This window comes from Drosophila miranda, chromosome XR (assembly GCF_003369915.1).
Source record: "Drosophila miranda strain MSH22 chromosome XR, D.miranda_PacBio2.1, whole genome shotgun sequence".
NCBI lineage: Eukaryota > Metazoa > Arthropoda > Insecta > Diptera > Drosophilidae > Drosophila > Drosophila miranda.
In genome coordinates this window covers 48,189,120-48,203,143 of record NC_046674.1, presented here as the reverse complement: position 1 = coordinate 48,203,143, position 14,024 = coordinate 48,189,120, and positions in this window count along the sequence as shown.

Below are 14,024 nucleotides of genomic sequence, written 5' to 3'. Positions count from 1 at the left end.
TCAAAAATCTCAGAGACTATTAAGGCTAGAGTAACCAAATTTGGTATCCGCACTCCTGTTAGATCTCACTTTAAAACGTATATCTCAAAATTTCGCCCCACCCCCTTCCGCCACCACAAAAAACGAAAATCTGTTGCATCCACAATATGGCACATTCGAGAAAACTAAAAACGCAGAATCATAGATAATGACCATATCTATCAGATTGCTGAATCTGGATCAGATCAGATTAGTTTTATAGCCAATAGGAACAAATCAATTTGCAGTGGCTACGCAGCGCCCGACGTCACGCTCAGACTGATTTTCTGTCTCTCTCGCACGCACTCTTTGTCGTGTCGTTTAATATTAGCGGCGTCTGCCGGAGGAGAGCCATACTGACTTAGTATCGGGTATAACTGTAGAGTTGCGGTGTCCGCAGCAACTCACAGCGTTCCCCCTCGTTATTATTATTAACCATAATTTATTATTTGTATTTATTTGTATTATTAATACTAATACTTATTCTAATTTTATTACATCTCAAAATGAGTATTGGGGTATATTCGATTTGTGGTGAAAACGGATGTGTGTAACGTCCAGAAGGAATCGTTTCCGTCCCCATAGAGTATATATATTCTTGATCAGCATCAATAGCCGAGTCGATTGAACCCTGTTTGTCTGTCCGTCTGTCCGTTCGTACGTCTGTCTGTCTGTCCGTCCCTATCAGCGCCTAATGCTCAAAGACTATAAGAGCTAGAGCAAGGACATTGTATATCCGAACTTCTGTCATATGTCACTGTTACAAGTATATTTCAAAACTTTGCCCGCCCATCAACAATTTCAAAGATACGAGAAAACGGAAAACGCCGAATCGTAGAGGATGACAAATATCTTCTAGAATTCAAAATCTGAACGAGATCGAATAATTGCTATAGCCAGAAACACGAAAACAATTTCATTTTTTCTCGCTCTGTCCCTCTCTAACACACAGGTTTCATGGTCGGCTTTGCCTATTGCAAAATATGAGTTCAAGGATCTCAGAGACTATAAGAGCTAGAGTAAACAAATTTGGTATTCACACCCCTGTGATATCGGACCTTGACCGTTTTGTCTCAAAATTTCGCCACACCCCCTTCCGCCCCCGCAAAGGACGAAAATCTGAGGGTATCCACAAATCTCAGAGACTATTAACGCTAGAGTAACCAAATTTGGTATCCACACTCCTGTTAGATCTCACTATAAAACGTATATCGGAAAATTTCGCCCCACCCTCTTTCGCCCCCACAAAGAACGAAAATCTGTGGCATCCACAATATTGAAGATACGAGAAAAACAATCATAGGGTCATTCTCTATCTATCTATGAGATTACTGAATCTGGATCAGATCGGATCATTTTTATAGCCAAAAGGAAAAAATTAATTTGCAGTGGCTACGCAGCGCCCGACGACATGTTCAGACACGTTTTCTGTCTCTCCCGCACGCACACATTGACGCTCAATGTAGCCATACTGACTATGTATCGGGTATAAATGTAGAGTTGCGGTCGCCGCAGCAACTTACAACGTTCCCCCTCGTTATTATTATTATTATTATTTATTTATTTATTTTATTTTTTTTTATTATTATTTTTTTAATTATTTATTTTTATTTTTTTATTATTTATTTATTAATTTTTTTTTAAAGATTTTATCAAGTATTCTTATAATTTCTCCCTAAATTGCGTTGCTCTACTAATATGTTTAATATTGAAAGGTAACTCGTTCCATAACCGTATAGCATTTGCTAAAATTGTTTTCCCGAATTGCCAATTTTGTGCCTTATGGTCACCAGATTCAACGATCTATTAGATGAAGCAAAGGTTAATTTACACTGTCCATCGATTCTTCTTGCTTCCCGCCGATCTGGAAGGAATCGTTTATAATTCCTCTCCATTAAAAAGGTAGCAGGTCTGACGCAAAAAATTATAGAGGTATAGCAAAGCTATCCGCTATTCCCAAAATGTTTGAGAAGGTTTTAACTCCGCACTTGCAACATCTCTGCAAGTCACTTATATCTCCAACTCGGCATGGATTTATAAGGCGGCGATCAACCACAACGAACTTGTTAGAGTTTACCTCTTTCATCATTAAAGGCTTTCAAGGTAACTTACAGACGGATGTTATTTACACCGACTTTAGTAAAGCATTCGACTCTGTAAACCATTCCCTTTTAGCGCATAAACTACACCTTTTAGGGTTTCCGCCCAACCACCTGAGATGGATTTCTAGCTATCTTTGTTCCAGGTCTCAAAGAGTCCTCTTCAAAAACTCCCTCTCTTTACCAGTAAAGATTTCTTCGGGAGTACCACAGGGCAGCCATCTTGGCCCTTACTCTTCACACTCTTTATTAATGACTTGCCTTCGGTATTAACATACTCTCGAGTACTTATGTATGCGGATGATGTTAAACTCTGTGTCCAGTATAAGGACATTTCATTTCATTCTCGCTTGCAATCCGATCTCAATAACTTTCAGTCATGGTGTTGTGCAAACTTGTTACACCTTAATGCCTCGAAATGTAAAGTTATGACATTTCATCGATCTAGCCCCTTGTTGGCTCTCTATACCCTATTTGGTGGTTCTCTTGAGAGAATTACCCTGGTGGATGATCTGGGTGTTATGTAAGACCCCAAGTTAAAGTTTTCCGAACACATTTCTACCGTGGTAAATAAGGCCATGGGCGTGCTTTGGTTTATAAAGAGGTTGTCAAAGGAATTTGACCTCGCTTGTTCGTCCGATCTTAGAATACGGCTCCTGTGTATGGTGCCCTCAGTACAAAGTACACCAGCACCGTATAGAATCAGTACAGAAAAACTTTTTACTCTTTGCTCTGCGGGGCCTTAACTGGGATGCGGGTGTGAAACTCCCATCTTACTCTAGTAGACTGCTATTAGTAAACCTCCCATCCTTAGTTACCCGTAGAAAAATTCTTGGTGTGATTTTTATGCACAACTTGATCAGTGGTGACATAGACAGCCCTGATCTGTTGAGCCGCATAAACTTCCCGATTCCTATTAGACTTACTAGAAATTTTATACCGTTGTTCCTTTCACTTTGTAGATCGAATTATTCTTTGCATGAACCGTTTAGGGTCTTATGCTCAGATTATAATTCCCTCTACTATATTATATCCACCACTAATTCTCTTCCTCTTATTAAATTACTAATCCTTACACACCTTTCTAGTAATTAGTAATTGTAGTGGTATTGTATTTTGAATGCATGCCCAGTTCTCTCAGTAACTTTAATGCTAATTTTCCTCGAATATTATTCTAACAGCTATCTTTCCTGCATGCTCGCGTAACAGCCTTCTGCTGGTTTCAGACGGGCCACTTGACGGTGTAGTAATTGCATCGCCTCTTGCAAGATGCAGTCATTGTATGCCAACGTCCAGAAATTAAATTCAAGTAGCTCGGCTGTCTGGTATAGATTATTCGATGTAGATAAATAATTGTTCTGTACTCTATCCATGTCTTTAAATCCAGTTTGAATATTTTTTTTGCTAACATTAAGATATGATCGGTTCGTCTCTTATTATATATGTAGCGGGCATTGTTGTTATATGTTACTTTTAGTTTTTTTTGAGATTCAGCGTCACAATTTCCAAATATTGCAATCCCATAGAATAAGGTGGGTGTCAAATATGTCTTAGCTATCATTAGATTGAGTATATCTGGTAAGAATTTTTGTGTTAGTGCGAGTTGTCTTAGCAGACTATATGTTCTACCAGTAGCTTTCACTACCTGGTTACTCCAAGAAAGCGTATTGTTAAATGTTAATCCTAAGTTTTCCACATGATCTATGTAATTAATTTGTTTTCCTTCGATTTCAAGTTTTGGATAGGCCATCGTATTTAGTTGCTGCTTGCATATTATTACACATTTACATTTATCTGGATTAAGTGCCAGACAATTACGCTTCGCCCAGCAACTCGCATTGAATAAAGCACACTTACACACATTCATCAATTTTACTCAATTAACGACTAACATACATTTGGACATCATCCGCATATATATGACTTTTACAATTTAACAGGACGTCTGGCAGGTAATTCACATAGAATGAGAACAAAAGCGGTCCAAGAACTGAACATTGAGACACACCACGTGTAGTGCTCATCATTGAAGAAATTCTACTTCCACTTACTACAACCTGTCTTCTATCAGTTAAATACGATTTTAATAGCTTTAAAGCTAAATTACTAAAATTGAAAAAGTTGACTAATTTACTTAATAAGATTTCGTGGTTTACTGAAGTCAAGTAGTACTAATAGCGTCACATTTCCTTCATCTTTTTATACCCGATACTCAACATGAGTATTGGGGTATATTAGATTTGTGGTAAAAGTGGATGTGTGTAACGTCCAGAAGGAATCGTTTCAGACCCCATAAAGTATATATATTCTTGATCAGCATCAATAGCCGAGTCGATTGAGCCCTGTCTGTCTGTCTGTCTGTCCGTCTGTCCGTCTGTCCGTCCGTCCGTCTGTCCGTCCCCTTCAGCGCCTAGTGCTCAAAGACTATAAGAGCTAGAGCAACGATGTTTTGGATCCAGACTTCTGTGATATGTCACTGCTACAAAAATATTTCAAAACTTCGCCCCGCCCACTTCCGCCCCCACAAAGGACGAAAATCTGTGGAATCCACAATTTTAAAGATATGAGAAAACCAAAAACGTAGAATTGTAGAGAATGACCATATCTTTAAGACTGCGGAATCTGAATTGGATCGTATTATTATTATAGCCAGCATCAAGAAAACAATTTCATTTTTTCTCGCCATGTCTCTCTCTAACACACACGTAGCATAGGCGGCTTTGCTTAGAGTAAAACATTAGCGCCTAGATCTCAGAGACTACAAAAGCTAGAGCAACCAAATTTGGTATCCACACTCCTAATATATCGGACCGAGACGAGTTTGTTTCAAAATTTCGCCACACCCCCTTCCGCCCCCGCAAAGGACGAAAATCTGGGGATATTCAAAAATCTCAGAGACTATTAAGGCTAGAGTAACCAAATTTGGTATCCGCACTCCTGTTAGATCTTACTATAAAACGTGTATCTCAAAATTTCGCCCCACCCCCTTCCGCCCACACAAAGAACAAAAATCTGTTGCATCCACAATATTCCACATTCGAGAAAACTAAAAACGCAGAATCATAGATAATGACCATATCAATCGGATTGCTGAATCTTGATCAGATCAGATCATTTTTTATAGCCAAAAGGAACAGATCAATTTGCAATGGCTACGCAGCGACCGATGTCATGCTCAGACTGATTTTCTGTCTTTCTCGCACGCACTCTTTGTCGTGTCGTTTAATATTAGCGGCGTCTGCCGGAGGAGAGCCATACTGACTTAGTATCGGGTATAACTGTAGAGTTGCGGTGTCCGCAGCAACTCACAGCGTACCCCCTCGTTATTATTATTAACCATAATTTATTATTTGTATTTATTTGTATTATTAATACTAATACTAATTCTAATTTTATTATATCTCAAAATGAGTATTGGGGTATATTCGATTTGTGGTGAAAACGGATGTGTGTAACGTCCAGAAGGAATCGTTTCCGTCCCCATAGAGTATATATATTCTTGATCAGCATCAATAGCCGAGTCGATTGAACCCTGTTTGTCTGTCCGTCTGTCCGTTCGTACGTCTGTCTGTCTGTCCGTCCCTATCAGCGCCTAATGCTCAAAGACTATAAGAGCTAGAGCAAGGACATTGTATATCCGAACTTCTGTCATATGTCACTGTTACAAGTATATTTCAAAACTTTGCCCGCCCATCAACAATTTCAAAGATACGAGAAAACGGAAAACGCCGAATCGTAGAGGATGACAAATATCTTATAGAATGCAAAATCTGAACGAGATCGAATAATTGTTATAGCCAGAAACACGAAAACAATTTCATTTTTTCTCGCTCTGTCCCTCTCTAACACACAGGTTTCATGGTCGGCTTTGCCTATTGCAAAATATGAGTTCAAGGATCTCAGAGACTATAAGAGATAGAGTAAACAAATTTGGTATTCACACCCCTGTGATATCGGACCTTGACCGTTTTGTCTCAAAATTTCGCCACACCCCCTTCCGCCCCCGCAAAGGACGAAAATCTGAGGGTATCCACAAATCTCAGAGACTATTAACGCTAGAGTATCCACACTCCTGTTAGATCTCACTATAAAACGTATATCGGAAAATTTCGCCCCACCCCCTTCCGCCCCCACAAAGAACGAAAATCTGTGGCATCCACAATATTGAAGATACGAGAAAAACAATCATAGGGTCATTCTCTATCTATCTATGAGATTACTGAATCTGGATCAGATCGGATCATTTTTATAGCCAAAAGGAAAAAATTAATTTGCAGTGGCTACGCAGCGCCCGGCGACATGTTCAGACACGTTTTCTGTCTCTCCCGCACGCACACATTGACGCTCAATGTAGCCATACTGACTATGTATCGGGTATAAATGTAGAGTTGCGGTCGCCGCAGCAACTTACAACGTTCCCCCTCGTTATTATTATTATTATTATTTATTTATTTATTTTATTTTTTTTTATTATTATTTTTTTAATTATTTATTTTTATTTTTTTATTTTTTATTTATTAATTTTTTTTTAAAGATTTTATCAAGTATTCTTATAATTTCTCCCTAAATTGCGTTGCTCTACTAATATGTTTAATATTGAAAGGTAACTCGTTCCATAACCGTATAGCATTTGCTGAAATTTTTTTTCCCGAATTGTCAATTTTGTGCCTTGTGGTCACCAGATTCAACGATCTATTAGATGAAGCAAAGGTTAATTTACCCTGTCCATCGATTCTTCTTGCTTCCCGCCGATCTGGAAGGAATCGTTTATAATTCCTCTCCATTAAAAAGGTAGCAGGTCTGACGCAAAAAATTATAGAGGTATAGCAAAGCTATCCGCTATTCCCAAAATGTTTGAGAAGGTTTTAACTCCGCACTTGCAACATCTCTGCAAGTCACTTATATCTCCAACTCGGCATGGATTTATAAGGCGGCGATCAACCACAACGAACTTGTTAGAGTTTACCTCTTTCATCATTAAAGGCTTTCAAGGTAACTTACAGACGGATGTTATTTACACCGACTTTAGTAAAGCATTCGACTCTGTAAACCATTCCCTTTTAGCGCATAAACTACACCTTTTAGGGTTTCCGCCCAACCTCCTGAGATGGATTTCTAGCTATCTTTGTTCCAGGTCTCAAAGAGTCCTCTTCAAAAACTCCCTCTCTTTACCAGTAAAGATTTCTTCGGGAGTACCACAGGGCAGCCATCTTGGCCCTTACTCTTCACACTCTTTATTAATGACTTGCCTTCGGTATTAACATACTCTCGAGTACTCTCGATCTCAATAACTTTCAGTCATGGTGTTGTGCAAACTTGTTACACCTTAATGCCTCGAAATGCAAAGTTATGACATTTCATCGATCTAGCCCCTTGTTGGCTCCCTATACCCTATTTGGTGGTTCTCTTGAGAGAATTACCCTGGTGGATGATCTGGGTGTTATGTAAGACCCCAAGTTAAAGTTTTCCGAACACATTTCTACCGTGGTAAATAAGGCCATGGGCGTGCTTTGGTTTATAAAGAGGTTGTCAAAGGAATTTGACCTCGCTTGTTCGTCCGATCTTAGAATACGGCTCCTGTGTATGGTGCCCTCAGTACAAAGTACACCAGCACCGTATAGAATCAGTACAGAAAAACTTTTTACTCTTTGCTCTGCGGGGCCTTAACTGGGATGCGGGTGTGAGACTCCCATCTTACTCTAGTAGACTGCTATTAGTAAACCTCCCATCCTTAGTTACCCGTAGAAAAATTCTTGGTGTGATTTTTATGCACAACTTGAACAGTGGTGACATAGACAGCCCTGATCTGTTGAGCCGCATAAACTTCCCGATTCCTATTAGACTTACTAGAAATTTTATACCGTTGTTCCTTTCACTTTGTAGATCGAATTATTCTTTGCATGAACCGTTTAGGGTCTTATGCTCAGATTATAATTCCCTCTACTATATTATATCCACCACTAATTCTCTTCCTCTTATTAAATTACTAATCCTTACACACCTTTCTAGTAATTAGTAATTGTAGTGGTATTGTATTTTGAACAGCTATCTTTCCTGCATGCTCGCGTAACAGCCTTCTGCTGCCAACGTCCAGAAATTAAATTCAAGTAGCTCGGCTGTCTGGTATAGATTATTCGATGTAGACAAATAATTGTTCTGTACTCTATCCATGTCTTTAAATCCAGTTTTAATATTTTTTTTGCTAACATTAAGATATGAGCGGTTCGTCTCTTATTATATATGTAGCGGGCATTGTTGTTAAATGTTACTTTTAGTTTTTTTTGAGATTCAGCGTCACAATTTCCAAATATTGCAATCCCATAGAATAAGGTGGGTGTCAAATATGTCTTAGCTATCATTAATTTGAGTATATCTGGTAAGAATTTTTGTGTTGTGCGAGCTGTCTTAGCAGACTATATGTTCTACCAGTAGCTTTCACTACCTGGTTACTCCAAGAAAGCATATTGTTAAATGTTAATCCTAAGTTTTCCACATGATCTATGTAATTAATTTGTTTTCCTTCGATTTCAAGTTTTGGATAGGCCATCGTATTTAGTTGCTGCTTGTATATTATTACACATTTACATTTATCTGGATTAAGTGCCAGACAATTACGCTTCGCCCAGCAACTCGCATTGAATAAAGCACACTTACACACATTCATCAATTTTACTCAATTAACGACTAACATACATTTGGACATCATCCGCATATATATGACTTTTACAATTTAACAGGACGTCTGGCATGTAATTCACATATAATGAGAACAAAAGCGGTCCAGGAACTGAACCTTGAGACACACCACGTGTAGTGCTCATCATTGAAGAAATTCTACTTCCACTTACTACAACCTGTCTTCTATCAGTTAAATACGATTTTAATAGCTTTATAGCTAAATTACTAAAATTGAAAAAGTTGACTAATTTACTTAATAAGATTTCGTGGTTTACTGAAGTCAAGTAGTACTAATAGCGTCACATTTCCTTCATCTTTTTATACCCGATACTCAACATGAGTATTGGGGTATATTAGATTTGTGGTAAAAGTGGATGTGTGTAACGTCCAGAAGGAATCGTTTCCGACCCCATAAAGTATATATATTCTTGATCAGCATCAATAGCCGAGTCGATTGAGCCCTGTCTGTCTGTCTGTCTGTCCGTCTGTCCGTCTGTCCGTCCGTCCGTCTGTCCGTCCCCTTCAGCGCCTAGTGCTCAAAGACTATAAGAGCTAGAGCAACGATGTTTTGGATCCAGACTTCTGTGATATGTCACTGCTACAAAAATATTTCAAAACTTCGCCCCGCCCACTTCCGCCCCCACAAAGGACGAAAATCTGTGGAATCCACAATTTTAAAGATATGAGAAAACCAAAAACGTAGAATTGTAGAGAATGACCATATCTTTAAGACTGCGGAATCTGAATTGGATCGTATTATTATTATAGCCAGCATCAAGAACACAATTTAATTTTTTCTCGCCCTGTCTCTCTCTAACACACACGTAGCATAGGCGGCTTTGCTTAGAGTAAAACATTAGCGCCTAGATCTCAGAGACTATAAAAGCTAGAGCAACCAAATTTGGTATCCGAACTTTTGTTAGATCTTACTATAAAACGTGTATCTCAAAATTTCGCCACACCCCCTTCCGCCCACACAAAGGACGAAAATCTGTTGCATCCACAATATTCCACATTCGAGAAAACTAAAAACGCAGAATCATAGATAATAACCATATCAATCGGATTGCTGAATCTTGATCAGATCAGATAATTTTTTATAGCCAAAAGGAACAGATCAATTTGCAATGGCTACGCAGCGACCGATGTCATGCTCAGACTGATTTTCTGTCTTTCTCGCACGCACTTTTTGTCGTGTCGTTTAATATTAGCGGCGTCTGCCGGAGGAGAGCCATACTGACTTAGTATCGGGTATAACCGTAGAGTTGCGGTGTCCGCAGCAACTCACAGCGTTCCCCCTCGTTATTATTATTAACCATAATTTATTATTTGTATTTATTTGTATTATTAATACTAATACTAATTCTAATTTTATTATATCTCAAAATGAGTATTGGGGTATATTCGATTTGTGGTGAAAACGGATGTGTGTAACGTCCAGAAGGAATCGTTTCCGTCCCCATAGAGTATATATATTCTTGATCAGCATCAATAGCCGAGTCGATTGAACCCTGTTTGTCTGTCCGTCTGTCCGTTCGTACGTCTGTCTGTCTGTCCGTCCCTATCAGCGCCTAATGCTCAAAGACTATAAGAGCTAGAGCAAGGACATTGTATATCCGAACTTCTGTCATATGTCACTGTTACAAGTATATTTCAAAACTTTGCCCGCCCATCAACAATTTCAAAGATACGAGAAAACGGAAAACGCCGAATCGTAGAGGATGACAAATATCTTCTAGAATGCAAAATCTGAACGAGATCGAATAATTGTTATAGCCAGAAACACGAAAACAATTTCATTTTTTCTCGCTCTGTCCCTCTCTAACACACAGGTTTCATGGTCGGCTTTGCCTATTGCAAAATATGAGTTCAAGGATCTCAGAGACTATAAGAGCTAGAGTAAACCAATTTGGTATTCACACCCCTGTGATATCGGACCTTGACCGTTTTGTCTCAAAATTTCGCCACACCCCCTTCCGCCCCCGCAAAGGACGAAAATCTGAGGGTATCCACAAATCTCAGAGACTATTAACGCTAGAGTATCCACACTCCTGTTAGATCTCACTATAAAACGTATATCGGAAAATTTCGCCCCACCCCCTTTCGCCCCCACAAAGAACGAAAATCTGTGGCATCCACAATATTGAAGATACGAGAAAAACAATCATAGGGTCATTCTCTATCTATCTATGAGATTATTGAATCTGGATCAGATCGGATCATTTTTATAGCCAAAAGGAAAAAATTAATTTGCAGTGGCTACGCAGCGCCCGACGACATGTTCAGACACGTTTTCTGTCTCTCCCGCACGCACACATTGACGCTCAATGTAGCCATACTGACTATGTATCGGGTATAGATGTAGAGTTGCGGTCGCCGCAGCAACTTACAACGTTCCCCCTCGTTATTATTATTATTATTATTTATTTATTTATTTTATTTTTTTTTATTATTATATTTTTAATTATTTATTTTTATTTTTTTATTATTTATTTATTAATTTTTTTTTTAAGATTTTATCAAGTATTCTTATAATTTCTCCCTAAATTGCGTTGCTCTACTAATATGTTTAATATTGAAAGGTAACTCGTTCCATAACCGTATAGCATTTGCTAAAAATTTTTTTCCCGAATTGCCAATTTTGTGCCTTATGGTCACCAGATTCAACGATCTATTAGATGAAGCAAAGGTTAATTTACCCTGTCCATCGATTCTTCTTGCTTCCCGCCGATCTGGAAGGAATCGTTTATAATTCCTCTCCATTAAAAAGGTAGCAGGTCTGACGCAAAAAATTATAGAGGTATAGCAAAGCTATCCGCTATTCCCAAAATGTTTGAGAAGGTTTTAACTCCGCACTTGCAACATCTCTGCAAGTCACTTATATCTCCAACTCGGCATGGATTTATAAGGCGGCGATCAACCACAACGAACTTGTTAGAGTTTACCTCTTTCATCATTAAAGGCTTTCAAGGTAACTTACAGACGGATGTTATTTACACCGACTTTAGTAAAGCATTCGACTCTGTAAACCATTCCCTTTTAGCGCATAAACTACACCTTTTAGGGTTTCCGCCCAACCTCCTGAGATGGATTTCTAGCTATCTTTGTTCCAGGTCTCAAAGAGTCCTCTTCAAAAACTCCCTCTCTTTACCAGTAAAGATTTCTTTGGAAGTACCACAGGGCAGCCATCTTGGCCCTTACTCTTCACACTCTTTATTAATGACTTGCCTTCGGTATTAACATACTCTCGAGTACTTATGTATGCGGATGATGTTAAACTCTGTGTCCAGTATAAGGACATTTCATTTCATTCTCGCTTGCAATCCGATCTCAATAACTTTCAGTCATGGTGTTGTGCAAACTTGTTACACCTTAATGCCTCGAAATGCAAAGTTATGACATTTCATCGATCTAGCCCCTTGTTGGCTCCCTATACCCTATTTGGTGGTTCTCTTGAGAGAATTACCCTGGTGGATGATCTGGGTTTTATGTAAGACCCCAAGTTAAAGTTTTCCGAACACATTTCTACCGTGGTAAATAAGGCCATGGGCGTGCTTTGGTTTATAAAGAGGTTGTCAAAGGAATTTGACCTCGCTTGTTCGTCCGATCTTAGAATACGGCTCCTGTGTATGGTGCCCTCAGTACAAAGTACACCAGCACCGTATAGAATCAGTACAGAAAAACTTTTTACTCTTTGCTCTGCGGGGCCTTAACTGGGATGCGGGTGTGAGACTCCCATCTTACTCTAGTAGACTGCTATTAGTAAACCTCCCATCCTTAGTTACCCGTCGAAAAATTCTTGGTGTGATTTTTATGCACAACTTGATCAGTGGTGACATAGACAGCCCTGATCTGTTGAGCCGCATAAACTTCCCGATTCCTAGTAGACTTACTAGAAATTTTATACCGTTGTTCCTTTCACTTTGTAGATCGAATTATTCTTTGCATGAACCGTTTAGGGTCTTATGCTCAGATTATAATTCCCTCTACTATATTATATCCACCACTAATTCTCTTCCTCTTATTAAATTACTAATCCTTACACACCTTTCTAGTAATTAGTAATTGTAGTGGTATTGTATTTTGAATGCATGCCCAGTTCTCTCAGTAACTTTAATGCTAATTTTCCTCGAATATTATTCTAACAGCTATCTTTCCTGCATGATCGCGTAACAGCCTTCTGCTGGTTTCAGACGGGCCACTTGACGGTGTAGTAATTGCATCGCCTCTTGCAAGATGCAGTCATTGTATGCCAACGTCCAGAAATTAAATTCAAGTAGCTCGGCTGTCTGGTATAGATTATTCGATGTAGATAAATAATTGTTCTGTACTCTATCCATGTCTTTAAATCCAGTTTGAATATTTTTCTTGCTAACATTAAGATATGATCGGTTCGTCTCTTATTATATATGTAGCGGGCATTGTTGTTAAATGTTACTTTTAGTTTTTTTTGAGATTCAGCGTCACAATTTCCAAATATTGCAATCCCATAGAATAAGGTGGGTGTCAAATATGTCTTAGCTATCATTAGATTGAGTATATCTGGTAAGAATTTTTGTGTTAGTGCGAGTTGTCTTAGCAGACTATATGTTCTACCAGTAGCTTTCACTACCTGGTTACTCCAAGAAAGCGTATTGTTAAATGTTAATCCTAAGTTTTCCACATGATCTATGTAATTAATTTGTTTTCCTTCGATTTCAAGTTTTGGATAGGCCATCGTATTTAGTTGCTGCTTGTATATTATTACACATTTACATTTATCTGGATTAAGTGCCAGACAATTACGCTTCGCCCAGCAACTCGCATTGAATAAAGCACACTTACACACATTTATCAATTTTACTCAATTAACGACTAACATACATTTGGACATCATCCGCATATATATGACTTTTACAATTTAACAGGACGTCTGGCATGTAATTCACATATAATGAGAACAAAAGCGGTCCAGGAACTGAACCTTGAGACACACCACGTGTAGTGCTCATCATTGAAGAAATTCTACTTCCACTTACTACAACCTGTCTTCTATCAGTTAAATACGATTTTAATAGCTTTATAGCTAAATTACTAAAATTGAAAAAGTTGACTAATTTACTTAATAAGATTTCGTGGTTTACTGAAGTCAAGTAGTACTAATAGCGTCACATTTCCTTCATCTTTTTATACCCGATACTCAACATGAGTATTGGGGTATATTAGATTTGTGGTAAAAGTGGATGTGTG